The sequence below is a fragment of the Euphorbia lathyris genome, chromosome 4 (assembly GCF_963576675.1).
Source record: "Euphorbia lathyris chromosome 4, ddEupLath1.1, whole genome shotgun sequence".
In the NCBI taxonomy this organism is placed as follows: Eukaryota; Viridiplantae; Streptophyta; class Magnoliopsida; order Malpighiales; family Euphorbiaceae; genus Euphorbia; species Euphorbia lathyris.
In genome coordinates, this window is record NC_088913.1 from 5117231 (window position 1) to 5137384 (window position 20154).

Consider the following 20154-nt stretch of genomic DNA (forward strand, 5'->3'; position numbering starts at 1 on the left):
AATACGAAGATTCGAATTCAAAATCTAGTTTAAGTGACTTGAGGTCTCAAACCAACCTTGATTAGTTAATTAATTCCTTTCTCTTAATGAATATTTGCTATTAGTTACACGACAAAAATTGTCCCCAATAATATGAAAATTTGTCCCCTATTCTTTTGGGGACAATTTTTCCGTCCCCATTTTTCGTCCTTGTTTCCTCCGTCCTTGATTCTATAGGGGACGGAAAAAATGATGTTGTCCCCATTTAGAGGGACGACTGCCGTCCCCCATTAGGAGGGACGATTGTCGTCCCTGTTCTTAGGGACGACGACATCTCATCCCCATTCATAGGGACAATTGTCGTCCCCCATTCTTAGGGACGACATCTCATCCCCATTTATAGGGACAACTGTCGTTCCCTGTTCTTATAGGGACAAATGTCATCCCCATAATAATGGGGACATATTTTTGTCTCTACACTAAAGGAAGTACTCGTCCCAAAAAATATCCGAAAGCTAATGACTAATTACTGGTTCATTCTTCAACAGCAAACCATAATTTCATATATAGACATAAACAAAAAAAAAAAAGACAAAATGATTTATTATATCACAATAATATTCAACACATTAGAAAATGGAACTAAACAGTACAAGCTTATTAAGCCTGTTCTTCACAAATAACATTAGTTTTAATATGTTTTACAATAATTCCTAAGAACATCAAGGGAATCATTTCCTTTACATTCTTTAAGTTCATTCGGACGACATATCTTGGAGCAAGGCCTTCTGCCGGATCATTATCAAACTATTCCCTTCTCTCTTTACCTCTTTCCCCTAACTGCAAATCTTATAGAACCTCTTTCCCCTAACTGAAGGTGCCTGCAAACAGTCAAAAGCTTCAGTCATGACAGTAAAAAAAAATAGTCTGAAGATGGTAACTACACCTAAATCAATATAACAATTTTTGGATATGGAAAAGGTGAAAAGGAGAAGGCTGCCAGACAAACAAAGGAAAAAAAGAGAGAAATCATGAGCAAATAGTTCCTGTTGCCTCAAGTCCAAGCGTTCCGATGTTGTGGCAACCATTAACTTCAAGATGGGTCAGTTCTCTGCAATCAATGCCAATTGCTTCTAAACCATTGTCACTAAGGAAATAGCAATCACTTAAAGTAAGAATTTTCAACTTCTTACACCCGTCCCCGATGGCACAGAAGCTGCTAAATGAGTAAAAATGTAGAAACTTCAATCATCATGAACTTCCAGAGTTATTTGAAAACCCCAAGATGATATAATACAGTTCAAATTTTATACAAAATAAAGAATAATCCAAATTAGAAATTACACAAATGTAAAGTGAGCCTAATTTCCTCTCAAAATTTCTTCCCTTCATATAGTACATGCGCAAGGAGATAGGCAAACAGGGAGCCAAAGTTGCTCAGCCAGAGCATATTATTTCTAAAGTCAAAATGTGAAATAAGAATATCTAATAGTAATGCTAAACTGATGAAACTCTCAATAGGAAAAGAGATAAAAGGTTCAACTGAAACATAGAGTATCATAATTCAAAGAAGTATATCCAGATCAACATCAAAATATCACATGTATCCACTTAAAAATATGAAGATGTTAGTGAAAAGGGACATTAATTAGAAAAGAAATCTAGAAATACATACCAAATGAATTAGTCCTTGAATATTGGTTGAATCAGAAGGAAATAGACTGACTAGAGCACCGTTCAGTTGCTAGAATTTGGACCGCAAACTGAGATTTATGGAAACAGAGTTGAGAGCACCACGCAAAATGATGATGCTTACAGATGCGACCTTGGAACCCGATGAGAATAGAGGTCAAATTGAGATCGCAGAAGAGGGTGGCGCGGCGATGCTGGTGAAGACGAAGAAGGGAACGGCACTGGGACAGATGAAACAAACGGTGTGGAGGAACGATTCTCGGTTGGATGGAACGATTCTCGGTGACGGAACGATTCTCGGTGACGGAATGATTCTCGGTGACGGTTGGATGGGAGGAATAGTGCTGGTCTGCGGAGAGTGGCGGGTTATTGCTGGAGATAGAGAAGGAGATAGTTAAGTCGTGGAGTAAAAGAAGGAGATGTAAAGAAGATGAAGGGTTGGGTGTTGATAAGTGTTCCTAAAACTTATTAACTCTCTTCTAAATTGAATTTTTTTCATTCACAATAAGAAAAAATAATACATTTAATTTGGTGATAATTAATATAAATATTTACTAATATAAAATTGTCCCCAATTGTATTATTAAAGAGTATTAGAGACAATATAAATATTTGTCTCTTTTACTAATTCAATAATGTTAATAGAGTCCAATATAATATAATTGTCCCTAAGATTTTGTGCCTAAAACTCTTTTTTTTGTAGTGAAGGTCCTTTCGTTCGCAGGGAGGATAACTCTAATTAAATAAGTTTTAACAGGAGCTCTTATGTATTCCTTCATGATTTATAAATGGCCTCATGCACTACTGAAGAGTTAAATAAGAAGGTTCAGAACTTTTTATGGGCAGGATGTCAGGACACATAGAAATTCTTCACCATTCCCTGGGGGACTTGCTGTGGCAGTTTGGACACAGGGATCTTGGGATAAAACACTTTGGTCTTTTTAACATCTCAATGCTCGGAAAATTTTGTTGGGAACTCATTCAGGGCTTTGTGTTTGTTATCAGTTTCCTTTAGTCCCGTTTTCTAACAAAGGCAAGGATCCCGAAGGCTATTGTCAGTTGTTCGTCAGTCTGGACTTCGTGTAAGGCTACTTTCGACATGCTGTGTTCGCAAACCTTTTGGTGGATTGGCAGATCTTCCTGGCTGAATTTCTGGACTGCCTCTTGGATCAGGCCTTCGGTGGCGGATCAGCTTGGTTTATCAACCAATGAGTAACGGACATTATTCACTAGCGTTGAGGACTTTCTTTCTAGGGACTCATGGCAGAATCTCCAAAATTTCCAGAACAGTGTACAGCAGTGTGTTTCTGCAGTGGTCCGCGGACTAGACCGCGAGGTCTTCTGCATTTGGGAGCTGGATACTAAGGGCTATTTCACGGTTAAACAATTTTATAAAGTTCTTTGTCCTACAATGGAGCAAGTTGCATGGAGTCATTTTATCTGGAGAGTTTTCTTCCCTCCTTCTAGATCTGCAGCCAGGGCGGAACCAAGGGGGAGTTAGGGGGGCTCGAGCCCCGGCAGGGGGCCGAAGAATTGAAAAAAAAAAAATTTAGTAATGATGTCTGGTAATATTTTGGAGAAAATTAGATTGACTCTATGTAATATTATTTCAATGTTTAAAGGTAGATGAGATGGTTAAGCATGCTTATTTTTATTTGAGTTTTTTTAAATTTTTTAAATTTTTTTTTCAATAATTATAAAAACATGTTACCATTATTAATTAATTTAAATGGACTCTTTATTTTTATTTTGATAACACTTTTGAATTCATTTTTAATATGTCTTTACCATTAAAAAATATACATATTTAATATTCATTTTTATTATGTCTTTACCATTAAAAAAACGTAAACATATTTAATTTTCTATTAGTTCAATGCTAATTTCTAAAAAAAATGATAACATTTTTACAGTTTTAATACGTTGGAGGCTAAAAAAAAATTTGTCCAGCCCTAACGGGCTGGACTTTGAAAATTTACCGTAAATCGCACAGTTAATTTCGATTTTTTTTTTACGTTTTGAATTTTTTTTACTGATATGTTTGAGCACCGGGTCATCCGGGATACTGGTTCTGCCACTGTCTGCAGCTAACTGGAAGATTATACATGGCTGTATTGCCACTTTAGATCGATTACAGCAGTGCGGGACTCACTTGGCTTCTTGTTGCACGATCTGCCAAATTGTAGATGTTCATCACTTGTGCCTTCGCTAAGAATCTCTGGGATGAAGTAGGCCACCTATTGGGCATCACCATTGTCTATTCAGGTACGTTTTCTCAATTTCATTCACAACTGATGCAAGTCCGTTTTGGAACTTTTGCCTGTGGAATATTATGGAAATTGGTTGTCTGTTCCTGTCTTTGGCTACTTTGGTCAACTCGGAATGCTGTCATTTTTAAAAATGAGCTCCCCTCGATCCAAACTGGCCGGTTATGACTTCGTACATGTATCAAAGAATTGAGCTTTCAAATCTCGGGATTGTGCAGATACAACTCTTTAGACAGACTGGTTCTTGGGTCACTGGACATTCCTATTCGTCCACCTCTTGCACCTAATATAGTTTGGGTTCATTGGGTTCCCCCCACCCCCAGGATGGACTAAGGTCAATATAGATAGCTCGGCACTTGGTGCTCCGAGAAACACAAGCGCTGGTGGTATCTTCAGGAATTCTCGAGGCTTTGCCAGGGGATTCCTAACTCATATGCGCACAATGCGGAATTGAAAGCAGTAATTTTTGTGGTGGACGTTGCTTGGGAGCGTTGCTAGACGAAGCTCTGGATTGAGGCAGACTCCACCTATGTTGTGCAGCTATTATCAAACCGATCCCTGAAGGTCCTTTGGGTAGTCAGGCAGGATTGGCTATGGTGTCTCGCACTAGCTAGTTATGGAACTAGATGTAGTTACATAATGTGGTGGAGTTCAGCTCCTGATTTTTGTTTTGCTTTCGTTTCTGATGATATTTGTAATTTAGCGTATTTACGTTTTAGAAAACTCTCCCTTTAGATTGTATTCTTTTATTATTTATTCATTCGGGACTTGTTTCCACCTAGGCTCGGGGTGTCAGCCTAGTTGGGATGTCCATCCCCGATACGAAACATGTCTCTAATTTTACTCAAAAAATACAAATTAAAATATTGGTCCTTTAACTATCAGTTTTTGCTTTTAATTCAATTGATCTGCAGCTTGATTATCTAATTCATAAAAAGGAGGTTACTCAATTCAAATTGCTCATGCCTTCATTCAATTTGAAATTATGTTTTCCTCCACGACTTTGTAACATGAAGAACTTGTCTCAATAATACTTTCCTCTGTGGTGGATATGTATTTTTTTATTGATTATGGGTACATTACATATTTAGACTTGTTACATTATCTCTTACTAAACTATATACTTTTATATACTTTTAAATTAGACTTTTTTTCATAATATCTTTATTATATATATAATGACTTGGTCAATTTTTTCACTCTAACCCGATAGATTTGGAATTTACGATTTTGCTTCGCAGTGGAGTAAATTGACTACGAAGCAAAATCGTTAATTGTTAATGGTAAACTTAAAACATATTGAGTAGAGGCTCTGCCATATTGAGAGGGGTATGGATTGACTAATCATTTTCAGATTCCGAAGCAATTTACATTGGCACAAAGCATGATTGGATTGCATGAAAAAATTGGGAACGAATGGAAGAAGGAGAAGAAAGGTTCTACTGGGTTATTAGATGAAATGCAGAGGATAGAAAAATTGGGGCAGAGTTTGATTGAATTTGCAGATGGGTTTTAATTTCCAATGGAAACAAAAAAGATGGATGAAGTAAGAGCACAAGTGGTGAAACCAAGGCCGATCCTGAGATTTTGGAGGTCTATGGGTGAAGTAAAAATTGAGGGGCCTAATACATAAGTACAAATAAAAAATAAAGTGAAAAAATCAATTATGAATAAGAAAAATTACTTAAAAATAACACTTTTTTTATTACACTTAACAGTATGTCTAATAAAAACATCAAATTTTATATAAAGAACATTTTATTTCGCTTTAAGTACCAATTTGTTTCTATATATTTTTTTTTTTTCTTTTTTTTAGTTTGTGTTCATATATTTTATCGAATCTCTTTATCCTTCTGGATTGTATCTGCTTTCTACTATTTTGTCGTTGATATTTTTCTAATTTAGCAAAAGCTGAAACAGTTTATCTTATCCGTGGATTAATAAATCTACGTGGTTGCAACAAAAGAAATGATTCAAATTCAAATATTCGGAATGACCTAAATGATGAAATTTGGATTGCATCTATTTTTCTACAGATTTCGATTTACGAGAAATATATGTTTTATTATTGTTTTATGTTTTTTTATGCTTTTATGGCCCTTTTTACTCTATATAGTCATTTTAGTCTCTTTATAGATCTTGTAAGGTTTAATTTCTTACCGTTATTTTCTTGTTGTATTTATTGTGTTTTCTCCTAATGAAATTATAAGCATTTTCATTAAAAAAAATGCTTAATACATCATTTTCCCCTGAACTTGTCCAAAAAAGCTTGATTGGCTCCTTGAACTTTCAAATTGTCTTGATAGTCCCCTGAACTTGCATACAATGTTCAGTTAGCCCCCTGAACTTGCATAAAATGTAATCAATTGATCACTCGGTTGCAAAAAAAAGTAAGTGAAATGCGAAAAATATATTGTACGTGACTTTAAAAAAAGTAAAACAATCAAGATTGGAGTATTGCGGTTATAGTATTAGAGAATAAAAGGTTTATAGTTAAGCAAGTAATAACTTCATTTTTATTCTTTTTTTTAATTATGTAATGACATTCTAAGACACGTGGAATACATATTCCGCGTTTAACTTACTTTTTTGTAACCGAATGATCAATTGATTACATTTTATGCAAGTTCAGGGGGCTAACTGAACATTTTATATAAGTTCAGGAGGTTATCAAGATACTTTGAAAATTCAGGAGGCCAATCAAGTTTTTTGGACAAGTTGAGGAGGCAAATGATATATTAAGCCTTAAAAAACCTCAGCACAAGTGGTGGAACCAAAGCCGATCCTGGGATTTTGGAGGCCTATAGGCGAAGTAAAAATTGAGGGCCCTTATATATAAGTACAAATAAAAAAAACAAAGTGAAAAAATCAATTATGAATAAGAAAAATTACTTAAAAATAACACTTTTTTTATTATATTTAATAATATGTCTAATAAAAACATCAAATTTCATATAAAGAACATTTTATTTCGCTTTAAGTACCGATTTGTTTCTGTATTTTTTATTATTATTGTTTTTTTAGTTTGTGTTCATATATTTTATCGAATCTCTTTATCCTTCTGAATTATATCTGCTTTCTACTATTTTATCGTTGATACTTTTCCGATTTAGCATAAGCTAAAACGGTTTATCTTACTTGATTAATAAATCTATGTGGTTGCAACAAAAGAAATGACTCAAATCCAAATATTCGGAATGACCTAAATGGAGAAATTTAGATTACATCTACTTTTCTGCATATTTCGATTTACGAGAAATATATATTCATTGTTCTTTTATGTTTTTTATGCTTTTACGGCCATTTTTGCTCTATGTAGTCATTTTAGTCTCTTTATAGATCTTGTAAGGTTTAATTGATTACCGTTATTTTCTTGTTGTATTTATTGTGTTTTTTCCCAATGAAATTATAAGCATTTTCATTACAAAAAAATGTTTAATACATCATTTGCCTCCTGAACTTGTCTAAAATGCTTGATTGGCTTCCTGAACTTTCATAAAATGTTCACTTAGCCCCCTGAACTTGCATAAAATGTAATCAATTGATCACTCAGTTGCAAAAAAGTAAGTGAAATGCGGAAAATATATTGCATGCGACTTTAAGAAAAGTAAAACAATCAAGATTGGAGTATTGCGGTTATAATATTAGAGAATAAAAGGTTTATAGTTAAGCAAATAATAACTTCATGTTTATTCTTTTTTTTTAATTATGTAATGACATTCTAAGACACGTGGAATACATCTTCCGCATTTAACTTATTTTTTTTGGAACCGACTGATCAATTGATTACATTTTATGCAAGTTCAGGGGGCTAACTGAACATTTTATGTAAGTTCAGAGGACTATCAATACACTTTGAAAATTTAGGAGGTCAATCAAACTTTTTGGACAAGTTCGGGAGCAAATGATGTATTAAGCCTTAAAAAACCAAAGCAGGTTGCATTAGCAAGACTAGCAAATTAATAAGTTGGGCTTTAATAAGTTGTATTATGGGCTTAATAAAGCCCAATTAAATTTGGCCCAAATAAATCTCCAAAGATGCTTGTGTTTAGATTTTTTTATTTTTTAATACACATGTAACTTTTTGGGATAAAGTGTAAATTTGCTTCTTAGATTTTCGAGGAAACGTAGATTTAGACTTAGCGTATGAAATGATACAATTTTACTTTTAATATTATCAAATAAGATCAATTTTACCCTTACTTAATAGAAAATTTAAACAAACTTTTATTTAACTCGTTATTTAATTATCACATCAGACCTAGTAAAATAGAGTAGTTACACCCATAGCCATTAAATTTTACACATTTTCACATTGTGGTTACTAAACTTTAATTCTTAACTGTATGTGAATTTACACATTTTAATACCGATGGTAACTATGACCGTTAACCAACACTTTTTACCTTTGACTCTCTTTTTTAATCGATTCTTTCCCTCTCTTTCTAAAATTTTTTATTTCCATTTTACTTTTAATCTCTTTTTTTTGGATAAATTACACTAATGACCACTGAAATTTATCCATTTTAACATTGTGGTCACTGAACTTTTATTCTTAACGATATCACCACTGAACTTTACACTTTTTAACACCGGAGACCACTCAACTTTAACTAACTCCTCAAAATGACCGTTAACGACCTCAAAATGAAAATATTCAAGAATTAAAGTTGTTCAGAACGACATTTATCATGAAACCATATTTTTTATTTTCCAAAATCACTTTTATCGGATCTTTCTCTCTTCTAACCAAACAACACCTAAATGGCCTCAAAATAAAAAGTTTCAAGAATTAAAGTTTCTTAAAATGTCATTAGCTCTTCGAATTTTTTATTTGGGGCCGTCTACGGTCGTTTTGAGACGTTGAGTGGCCACCGATGTTAAAAAGTGTGAAGTACAATGGACATACCATTAAGAATTGAAGTTCAGTATCCATAATGTTAAAATTATAAAGTTAAGTGGCCATGGATGTAATTTACCCCTCTTGATTCCTTTATTTCTCTCTATATTTCTCTCTCTTCATGTCTTTCTTGAGAATGAGTTTTCAATCGGAGTAAAAAAAGAAAAGTGGGCTAAATTACACCCATTGCCACTCAACTCTACCTATTTTAACATTATAGGCACTGAACTTCAATTCTTAACGGTATAGCCACTGAACTTTATACTTTTTAACACCAATAGCAACTTAATTTTAACTAACTCCTCAAAATGAGCTTTAACGATCTTAACGACCTCAAAATGAAAATATTCAAGAATTAAATAGTTCAGACCGAAATTTACCATGAAACCACATTTTTTATTTTCCAAATCACATTTTTTGGAGCTTTTTTCTCTAAAAATCCAATCTCTCTCCTAACAAAACAACACCTAAATGACCTCAAAATCAAAATTTTCAAGAATTAAAGTTTCTTAGAATATCATTACGCTTTTGTTTTTTTTTTATTTACCGTCAACGGTTGTTTTGAGGCGTTGAGTGACCACCAGTGTTAAAAAGTGTGAAGTACAATGGACATACCATTAAGAATTGAAGTTCAGTATCTACAATGTTAAAATGGTAAAGTTAAGTGGCCATGGATGTAATTTACCCTTCTTCATTCCTTTATTTCTCTCTATATTTCTCTCTCTCTCGTTCGAAAATAAAAAAACGTGGTTTCATGGTAAATGTCATTTTAAATAACTTTAATTCTTGGATATTTTTATTTTGAGGTCGTTAACGTTTATTTTGATAAGTTAGTTAAAATTGAATAGCTATCGATATTTAAAAAGTGTAAAGTTCAGTGATCATATCATTAAGAATTGAAATTCAATAACTATAATGTTAAAATTGATAAAATTTAATAGCCATTGATGTAATTTACCGACAAAGTGAAACCGCGTATAAATAAGTGTGAGGATAACTCTGGAAATAGACAAGACTGGTTTGGTGCCCCGTTTTCTTCCTTTATATCGTGTCTTTAATTTTGATCCATGTATAGTTCAAATAAGTATAAAACAAAACATTTTTTTTCAACCACTTTTTTCTTCAGAACGTCCCCACAATTTCTATAAAAAAAACACCATAATTATTAGATTCAATTCCATGACACTGAAAATGATGATGGTTGTATTCAGGGGGCGGAGATAGAGAGGAGTCTGGGGCTCGGGCTCTGATTACGAGTAGTTTCGGCCTTCCTAATATTAGTTTATAATATATAAATTCTATGTGGTAATATTTCATAGTTTAAAGGTCGATTAGATGGTTAAAAACACTTTTTTTAAGGTCCTAGTTCAATTTCTGTCAACTTCAATTTATTTTAGAAAATATTTATTTTATTTAAATTTTATCATGTCTTTTCCATTAAAAAAATTAATTTCTTATTTTTGAGCCTCAAAAAACTTTTTGAAGAAAAAAAGAATCATTTTATTGAATATCAGATGAAAGAATTACAGAAAGAAAGGGGGGCGGAAACACCCATTCACCACGACCAGAATCAGATTCGACAACTCGGGCTAAACAATGAGCTGCACAATTCGCTGATCGTTTAACAAAGGAAACTGAGACATTAATTAATGCTCGTAGTAAAAAATTACATTCAAAAATCACCTCAGAAAGATACGAAAGCAGTAACGTTGATTTGTTAATCGATTGTACCACCGAAAGACAGTCAGAACGTAACTCCACATTGCTCAAATCGCTTCCCGAACAGCTATCGCTTCAGCAATGATCGGCTCGTAAGGACCATCCAACCTACCATTCACCGCCAAGGAACATTCGCCGAGCCGATTACGAATCAAAAAACCAAAGGAACAATATCCCTCTCTTGAAAAAACCCATGCATCAACATTGCAAGCAAGCATACCCTCAGCCGGACGATGCCAGTGCTTATCCGACGACCCCGGACTGTCCGCCGATCGCATTCTTAAAAGAGCAGCATTTTCCCAGTCTCCTTTTGCTGCTATAGCTGCATCACAAATCTGTTCAGCAGATTCCATTATTCCTTGCCACACGACCTGATTCCGGCTCCGCCAAATGGCCCACAACACCCACGCCGACTCAGACAACAGCCTCAAACAACTTAATTTCATATAAATATGTTATAATTTTTTTAGAAACTAATATTGAACTAATAAAAAAATTAAATATATCTCATTATGTGTTAGGTTTGCCCAAAATTCAAAATTTCAATATTTTGAACTTATTAGGAACTCCCTAAATCCAAATTTTTTATTTTTTTTAAACCTATTAGGTCTCTCTAAATCCAAATTTCTAATTTTTTTTTGTCTGTTAGGCCTCTATAAAACTCCGCCTGTGAGGGTCACTTGGTGGCCTTTACAGCCGGTCCCAAGCCCGGACAAAGGAGGAGGGTTGCGGTAGGTTTGTGGCGGCCAACGTAAAACTTAGTCACATCTTATGACATGAACCATAATATAAATACCGTTGGGGCGTTCCCTACTCAGCGACGCGCTGCACTTCCTAGACCCGGGTGTAGTGATAAATGTGCAAGGGTTGCTAGGTCGTCGCCCCGAAGCGGCGCGCCACCCCAGGACCCGGGGGTGGTGTCAAATATGCAAGGGTTGTGGGTAAATAAGCTAGTCCACGGTAATGGTAGGGGTAGGGGTAAGGGTAGTAGGTTACGCTTTGGGACATGGAACATAGGTTCTTTGACAGGAAGATTAGCTGAAATTGTAGATGTTATGAAGAGGAGGAGAATAAATATATTATGCCTACAAGAAACCAAGTGGGTTGGAGCTAAGGCTAGAGAGATAGCTCCTTGGGGTTATAAGCTTTGGTACTCAGGAAAGGATAAGGGTAGAAATGGAGTAGGTATTCTTATTGATAGGGAGTATATTGATGAGGTAGTAGCGGTGTCTAGGAAGAGGGATAGAATTATGAGTGTTAAGCTAGTGATAGGGGATGAGGTTGTGAATGTCATTAGTGCATATGCGCCACAAATAGGATTAGATGTGTCTATAAGACAAGCTTTTTGGGATGACTTAGAGGAAGTGGTGCAACAGGTTCCTAGGGATGAAAAAATGGTACTAGGGGGTGATCTCAATGGACACGTGGGTTCTAGGCGAGATGGGTTTGAGAGTGTTCATGGAGGGTATGGTTTTGGAGATAAGAATGAAGCAGGAAATGATATTTTGGAATTCGCATCAGCCTATGACTTGAGTATCATGAACACATGGTTTATGAAGAGAACATCCCACTTAGTGACTTATCGGAGTGGCGGTAATGCGAGCCAAATTGACTTCTTCTTAGTAAGGAGTGCTTGGAGAAAGAGTTATATTGATTGTAAGGTGATCCCTGGTGAGAGTACGACAACCCAACATAGAGTAGTGGTGCTAGATTTTCGAAGTAGGAAATGTATAAGAAAACAATTTGGCTCAATTTTTAAATCTTCCGGAAGCTGATATGAAACGTTTCCTGGCACGTTTCCGAAATTACCCAAAATATGAAATACGTCTCTCAATTTTTAAACAGTTTCCTCGATTTCGACTAAAGTTCTGGAAATTTGAACTTTCTATTTTGCAATTCATATTCCGTCTAAGGTTAGAAAAATTGAAACTTCCTATTTGACTGATAATTCATTCTTTGTCCCATTCAATTTAAAGAACGTGTCTATATTTCTTTCAGCTATAATTCTTGTCTCTTGATTTCATCTTGTTCTTTGTTCTTTTTCTTCACAATTTCTGATTTCATCTTGTACTTCTAGTTATTCTTATATCTTGTTTCCTATTCGGAGTAGTATTAGGTTTCGGATTCCTAGTTGGATTGGGATCATGGGTTCCTAATGGGATTAGGTTAGATTGGGTATTATAAATACCCCATTATGTAAACCTAATCATTGTAATCTGATTTTCGCCTCCTAATAATACTATTCACCTTCTGCCCGTGGACTAGCCAACACAATGTTGGTGAACCACGTAAATCTGTGTTTTTCGATTGTTTATTAATTTATCTTTCATTAATTCCGCACAACAAACTGGTATCGGAGCTTTCGGTTTCCGATCGGGGTTTTGTTTTCTGGAGAGAAAGATGTCTGTGATGAACGTGAAGATCGAAAATTCTGGGAATAGAGATTATTAGTTGCGTGTGGGGGCGACTCTGAGGCAGAGGGAGAAGTCTGTTCATCTGGCACTGTCATGGGTGCATCTGTTATGTTTTCAGGAGGATTCAAGTCAAGGTGGAGATTTGTCGTAATGCCTTGAATCAGTATATCTTGTTTCCTATTCGGAGTAGTATTAGGTTTCGGATTCCTAGTTGGATTGGGATCATGGGTTCCTAGTTGGACTAGGATCATGGGTTCCTAGTTGGATTGGGATCATGGGTTCCTAGTGGGATTAGGTTAGATTGGGTATTATAAATACCTCGTTATGTAAACCTAATCATTGTAATCTGATTTTCGCCTCCTAATAATACTATTCTCCTTCTGCCCGTGGACTAGCCAACACAACGTTGGTGAACCACGTAAATCTGTGTTTTTCGATTGTTTATTATTTTATCTTTCATTAATTCTGCACAACAAAATGGGGGGAGGGTGGTTTGCATATTGGTATTGTTGAACAGAATTATTTATTATATTTTTAATATTTATAAATATGCCCCTATATTTTTAATAGTTAAATTTTCTCCCACGTTTCCATTTCCTATGTTTTAAAAAAAATTACTTTTCCCGGTGTCTATTTCCATCTCCGTTTAACATAAAAGTAATTAAAAGGGTAATTTTGTCAATGTATTGTCTAATTTTAGACCATGCCAATAATTTAGTGGGTCAAATATACCCACTTTGATTGAAACTTGAAAGAGGTAATGTTAAAAATATGGGATCACAAACATAAAATAGGGACGTGATTAATCACTGTCTTTAAGGAAATATTAGCCCCCACTATCAATTGCTATTGGGTTTCTGATTAAGTTTCCTCTAGGATTTCCCTAACATAAAATTAATGATAGCAATTTCACTAATTTCCCTATGAACGTATTTGAATAATTAAAACTGTCAGTGAAAAGGTATGAAGGATTGAAGATATTTATAGCCAAAAAACTGGTTGTCAAAATACAGATGTCTCCAGACAATACAGATGTCTCTAGACATACAGATGCAGAATCATTCATAGTAAATTCAAAAAATTTCATAGTGATAAACTTATCTGCCCCTTGCTTTTCTGAATTATACTTTGTCTCCAGTGATATTCATATATCATTTGCCTTTTGTACAGGAATGTACAAATCATAAAGACGATCAGAGAGATGGTTCAGAATATATCCTCTACATAGCGCCTCGTCTTCTTCTCACTTCTTACGTTCAGCCACAATTCCATCAGTATCTTTGTCACTCGGTTCTGGAATAGATTGCAAATCAATGTCCAGAATGTAAAAAAATTTCAGAGTGATCAGAAAAAATTTCAAAGTCTCCTTCCAACGAGTGAAATTCGTCCCATCAAACCGATCAAGTTTACCAGCATCACCAACATTCTTCAGCACGTTCTCCACAATATTTCCTTAAGATTGTTAAAAATATGGAATCACAAACATAAAATAGGACAATGATTGATCATGTCCCTATTTTATGTTTGTGATCCCATATTTTTAACAGGTAAGAGTCTGATGGAAGTAAAATATATGGAGGAATAAATTAGTTCTGAAAAATGCAGTGAGAATTCCATTGTTGTATAGCTATAGTGTACAATTGTTGGTTGCTAGCTTATAGTTTGTATCAATCAAGGTGCTTTTGGAAGTTCTTCTTATTTGAAAGTGCCATTATTAATCTTTGGACGCCATGAAGTTTAAAGTATCTTAGTTTCTTTTGAGTGAGAGAGTGATGGATTTTTCTGTACTCTGTTACAAAGCAGAGAGATTTCAAGGAGAGGAATAAAAGGGTTAGGTTCATGAGTTCCTTTTTTTTTTTCTTCGGGTTGTTTACCAAAATAGCACAAGAAAAATAAAATATTTCATAAAAATAAAATATTTTGAAAATATTAGGCTTGACAATTTTTAAATTTAATATTACAAAAGCATCATCTTTTATTTGGGTAAAAGCAACACAATGCAGAAAACGAAGAGGATGATGTCACTCCAAGTCCAATATTAATAATTTTCACAAAAAAATAAGGGTAATTAATTTATTAGTCCCTATATTTTGATAAAACACACTGTTTAGTCCCTATATTTTCAAAAACACATGGTAAAATCCCTAACGTTTTTCTCAGTGAACTGTTTAGTCCCTAACGTTTTTCTCAGTGAACTGTTTAGTCCCTGCCGTTAGACTCTCATGAAGATTCTGTTAGTCAATTTGGATTTGCGTTCTTCTTTTCCTTTATTTTCCTTTCCTTTAAACTCTAATGCATCTGAAATCAATTTTGAATGTTCTTTTTCTTGATTTTCTTCTTAATCGTTCAAATCGTAAGCATTGTATCGGTTCTTTTTCTTATTCTCCATACAAATAGCTTCTTCTTCTAAATTGGATTTCCTCTTCTGAAGTTTGAAGGTAAATAGTAAAGGGTAATTTCGTCATTTCTGAAATCATAAACGGTAAAAAAATCTAACAAACAGACGGAAGGACTAAACAGTTCACTGAGAAAAAAGTTAGGGACCTTACCATGTGTTTTTGAAAATACAGGGACTAAACAGTATGTTTTGTCAAAATATAGGGACTAATAAATTAATTACCCAAAAAATAAAAACATTATGCATTCAGATATATAGTTATAGGGAAAGAGGCAAAACTCATGTTGAGGATCCTGAACTTTTATTATTTTATATATAAGGTTTCTGATGAAATGTGGAGCAATACTGTGACAGAATTGTTAGTAAAGGGCCAGTTATGATTGAAAATCAATGATTTAGGGGTTCAATATAAAAATTAATTGATCGAGACCCTATGCATAAAAAACGTATATGTTCATGGGCTTTAGGATGGATTTTGCATTTATGTAGAACACATTAGTCTATAAAAATCATTACCTGAAATAACTTCGTCAAGACCATTATATTCAGAGTGGATTCTTAAACTTTTCAATTGATTTCACGGTTTTGTATGATAGTTCATGTTAGCCGATCCCGAATCATTTCGGGACTAAGGCTTTGTTGGTGTGGTTGTTGTTATTGTTGTTGTGGAGCTAGATGAGTCAAGGTTAGTTGCCCATTCTTTTGCATTGTGACTGGAACTGTGAAGCAGCCTTATACATGGCATTTGATCTGATCTTTCACTGGTAAGGCACTTATCTATCGTTGCTCTTTTCCAGGAAATATAGTCAAATGGAGGTGCAGAAACAAGAGCAATACCTGAATTATTTGTATTTTTAATATGAAATTGTGAAATTTAAGTTGACCTTGATACCGGACTGGATCTGCCTAGAATTGATGATAACACTTCTTATGCTTCACAGATGACTGAAAGTTAGTAACCATACAAGTGAGTTTGTTTGTTTTTTTCTTTTTTTTTTTTATGTTGAGAAATAGGATATATATCCCTTTTAAAGAGGGACACTTTCCTGCTAGATATTTAGGGGTTTCTCCTGTTTCTACCAGATGTTCTAAAACCCATTGTAATTCTTTGGTTAATACAATTTCTAGTACAAGTGGAAATTTCATTGTGGTTAGTGAGTGCTTACAGAGTCCTACAAACTCCAGTTCCTCAGTGTGCTGGTGGAAGTTCTTGGTGGGGTTGCAACCATATACATTCCTCGTCATAAGTAGCCTTTGTTCCAACTAGAATGCTATCTATATAAGCAGTTTACTGAGGATGTGGGTGCCGGTATTAGCCGAACAGATTTTACTTTTTGACACTAATATTAAAGTTTTTAGGGTATTTTCATGACACGAATTAAAGTTTCAGGATCATGTCCAAATAATACCCAAAATTTAGGGACTGTGCTTTTAAGCCTAAACACTATTATTGGATTACATAGCATAGAGAAATGAATGACGCTTTACTTGAGTTGCCAAATTCTTCAATAACATTATTTGTCAAATCAAAAGTGCTTGTTTGGATTTCAACAAGAGAAAGAATATGGAAAAGAATAGACATGTCCATTCATTTGTTCTTTTAGTCTGCGTTACAAATGTCAATGTGCGGCCGAGGGAGGGAATGCACGTGGTTTATTGCAGTCCTAGTTGTCAGAATTCATCCTAGGAGGGAGGGAGGGAGGTTCTGTGATTGCAATCCCAAATTTAGGATCTTGATTCCGCCATAAACTTATGGTGAATAAAATCAAAACTCCAGTTGCCATTGAACACTACTAAAACAATAAGTTTACAAATCTTGAAGCTTAGAATTTACGATAATTAAAAACTACCTAAGAATAATTAGAAACTGTTTCATTTTAAGCTCTCTGCATATTCGAACAATTGAATATCAGAGTGAACATTTGAGATAATTTATTTGATATCTTTTGTTTCCATTCCACACATTCTTATACTGAAACTGATTTAAATGGAAGTAAGAAATGAAGCAGGAGGTGGAGGCATTGGGATATCTACTGTCCCTTCTAATATTAATACAACTTTTTTCATGGAAGGACGAAGGGATGGCTCATTAAGAGTGCACCAAACTCCAACTTTAATCATTCTATCGACGTGTTTCTTGTCGACCTCATCTATATCTGTAATTAGTTTATTTATCTCATTGCCCAGGAAACAATCATAAATGCATTCTACAAGAACACGTTCATCCTCACCAGCACTATAATCTACATTCTTTCTGCAGCATGTGATCTCCAACAACATGATACCAAAACTATATATGTCAGCTTTAACTGTCACTGGCAAATTTCTATGCCACTCTGGTGCTAGATATCCCCTTGTTCCTCTTATTCCTGTGAATGTTTTTGTTTGCTCTTGCTTTAACAACTTTGCCAATCCGAAATCAGATATTTTTGGACATCGAAACTCATCAAGTAGTATGTTATGTGGTTTAATATCGCAATGGATGATTTGAGTCTCGCACTCCTCGTGGAGATAGAGGATGCCTTTCGCTATGTTTCTTGCGATTTCCATTCTTTCTAGGAAGCAAGGTCTTTTTTCAGGTGAAAACAGTACGCCAGCAAGAGAACCAATGTGCATAAACTCGTACACCAAGAGTCTGTTTGATCCTTCATTACAATAACCAAGTAGCTGTACAAGGTTCTTATGATGGGTTTTACCAATTACTTTCATCTCTGTCTGGAACTCTCTTTCTCCTTCCTCTAAAACCTTTTCCAACTTCTTCACTGCTATAACTTTGTGAGTGTTTGGTATTAGCCCTTTATAAACAGTCCCAAATGCACCTCTGCCAATTTCTTCCTTGAATCCATCAGTCACTCTTTCTAGTTCTTCATAACTGAAAGATTGAGGACCTACTTCCTCTCTTAATACCACGAGTTCATTCTTTGGGATTCTTTTGTATGCCCTCTTATGATACCTATGTATTAACATACCCAAAAGTATCAACACAAGAAACCCAAAAGCAACAATTGAATCACCGGCAATTAGGATTCCTTGGCTGATCTCTGTCCTTTTTCCTTCATCACCGGACATGGATCTGCAGACCTTGACCAAAGCCAAATGATTTAAACCATCATCCATATTTCTTCTTCCAAATCTCAAAGGCAACTTCTGCAGTTGGCAATGTCCTTCACTGAAAAATGCAGCATCGCAGTTATAATCCTGCATGCAGGCTTGCTTACAATTTTCTTTCAGGGGAGTTTGCAGATCCGAATATGTATCAATTTCCCATCTGTTTGCATGCTCAGGCGGAAAATTCCAAGCGATTTGTCAGATTCTGAAATGCTGGAGACAAGCTGATTCCCTGCTTGAAGTTGTTGAGTTGGCAAAAGGGTATCAGTCGGATGCTGGAAACTCTCCCATATTGTTTGACCATTAGAATTATTAATCATAAAGTTGCCAGAGTCGAACAAAAATGCTGAAGCTGCAGCCACACCAATATCAGGAAAAACATCTTGAACGTTTTGGCCTTGTGCTCCTGATTGCAAGATAAAGCCAGATTCAGCAGAAAAGAGCAATGTCACGTTGCCTGATACAGGTGGTTGATCTCTGTTGGCAGTCCAGACGACGGTCCCAGCAACAGATATCCCAATACGGAACCCATCTCCCTGCGGAAAAAATCCGAAGGTGTAAAATCCAGAAGGTGAAAACCAAGGGGAGTTGATGGAGTTGGGTTTCAATGAAGATCGTATTCCTATTCTGGTGCTGCTTTTATTTGTGTGTCTTTGCTGAGCTGATAGTGTGGAAAGTGTGGAAACAAAGATAAAGAATAATAATAAGATGGAAGCCAAATAAAATAATTTTTTAACTTGTATGCATTTGTTGGGTTGAGTTGGGTTTAAAAGGTTATTCAAGTTTCGATCTTGAGAGAGAGTCATTTAAAATGTTTTTTGGTATACAAATTCAAAGTTTGAATTGCAAGTCAATGTTGCAAGACGATTTTAGTCACAATTCACATTTTCAAACCCCTGTGATGGTTTATGGAAAAATGTGTCCTTCATGACAACGGGAGTGGACCTAGGAAAAACTTACCTGACTCATTCAACCTTTTTTTTTATTCTAACTTGAAAATACATATTAAAATTTTGTTAAAATATCACAAACAGAAATTTAGCTTAAAAAAACATTCACAATCCTTCAATTTTGAGTAATGTTTTATCAAAATTCCAAAACTTTAATTTGTCTAGTTAAACAGAGATTCAACTCTTTACTTACTTTAATTTTATTAACTTCGATTAACTTCCTTTAATATTGATTAAAGTAAGATAATTATGTCACGTGTTAAAAATTGAATTGGAAAATGGAGACAATAAATTTTCATCCAAAATTACCAAAAATGTTGTCTATAAAAATCATTCCTTTTGGAACCTTTTTGTTGTTTTTCAATATATGAAAATCTATACTTTTCTTTTTTTTTTTTTTATAGGCAAAAGTTTAGACAAAGGATACTTTTCTTATTTTTTAAATTCAAAATATCTATTTTATTTATTTTTACTATCGTTTCTCATTTTTTTCTACATCTATGTTTTACTTTTTTTTTTTTTTATCTTTTGTTTCCACATTTTTTTTTCTTCATAATTCTGTGATTTTTCATTTTGAAACTCTACAATTGTTGGTGAAACAATTAAAAAGAATCAAGTAGAGAAATTATAAATGAAATTTTTGTCATTTCATCCATTTTAAAATAAAAAATACGGTTTTTTTTTTTTTTTTGCAAAGAGTGGCACATGATGTATAAAGTTAGCGAAT

At 34.5% G+C, this 20154-nt stretch overlaps 1 pseudogene; it reads right to left on the bottom strand.

Moving 5' to 3' along the window:
- Window positions 1–16997: 16997 nt before the first annotated feature.
- LOC136227031 (G-type lectin S-receptor-like serine/threonine-protein kinase LECRK1) lies at window positions 16998–19283 on the bottom strand (annotated as a pseudogene).
- Between the last annotated feature and the right edge of the window lie 871 nt (window positions 19284–20154).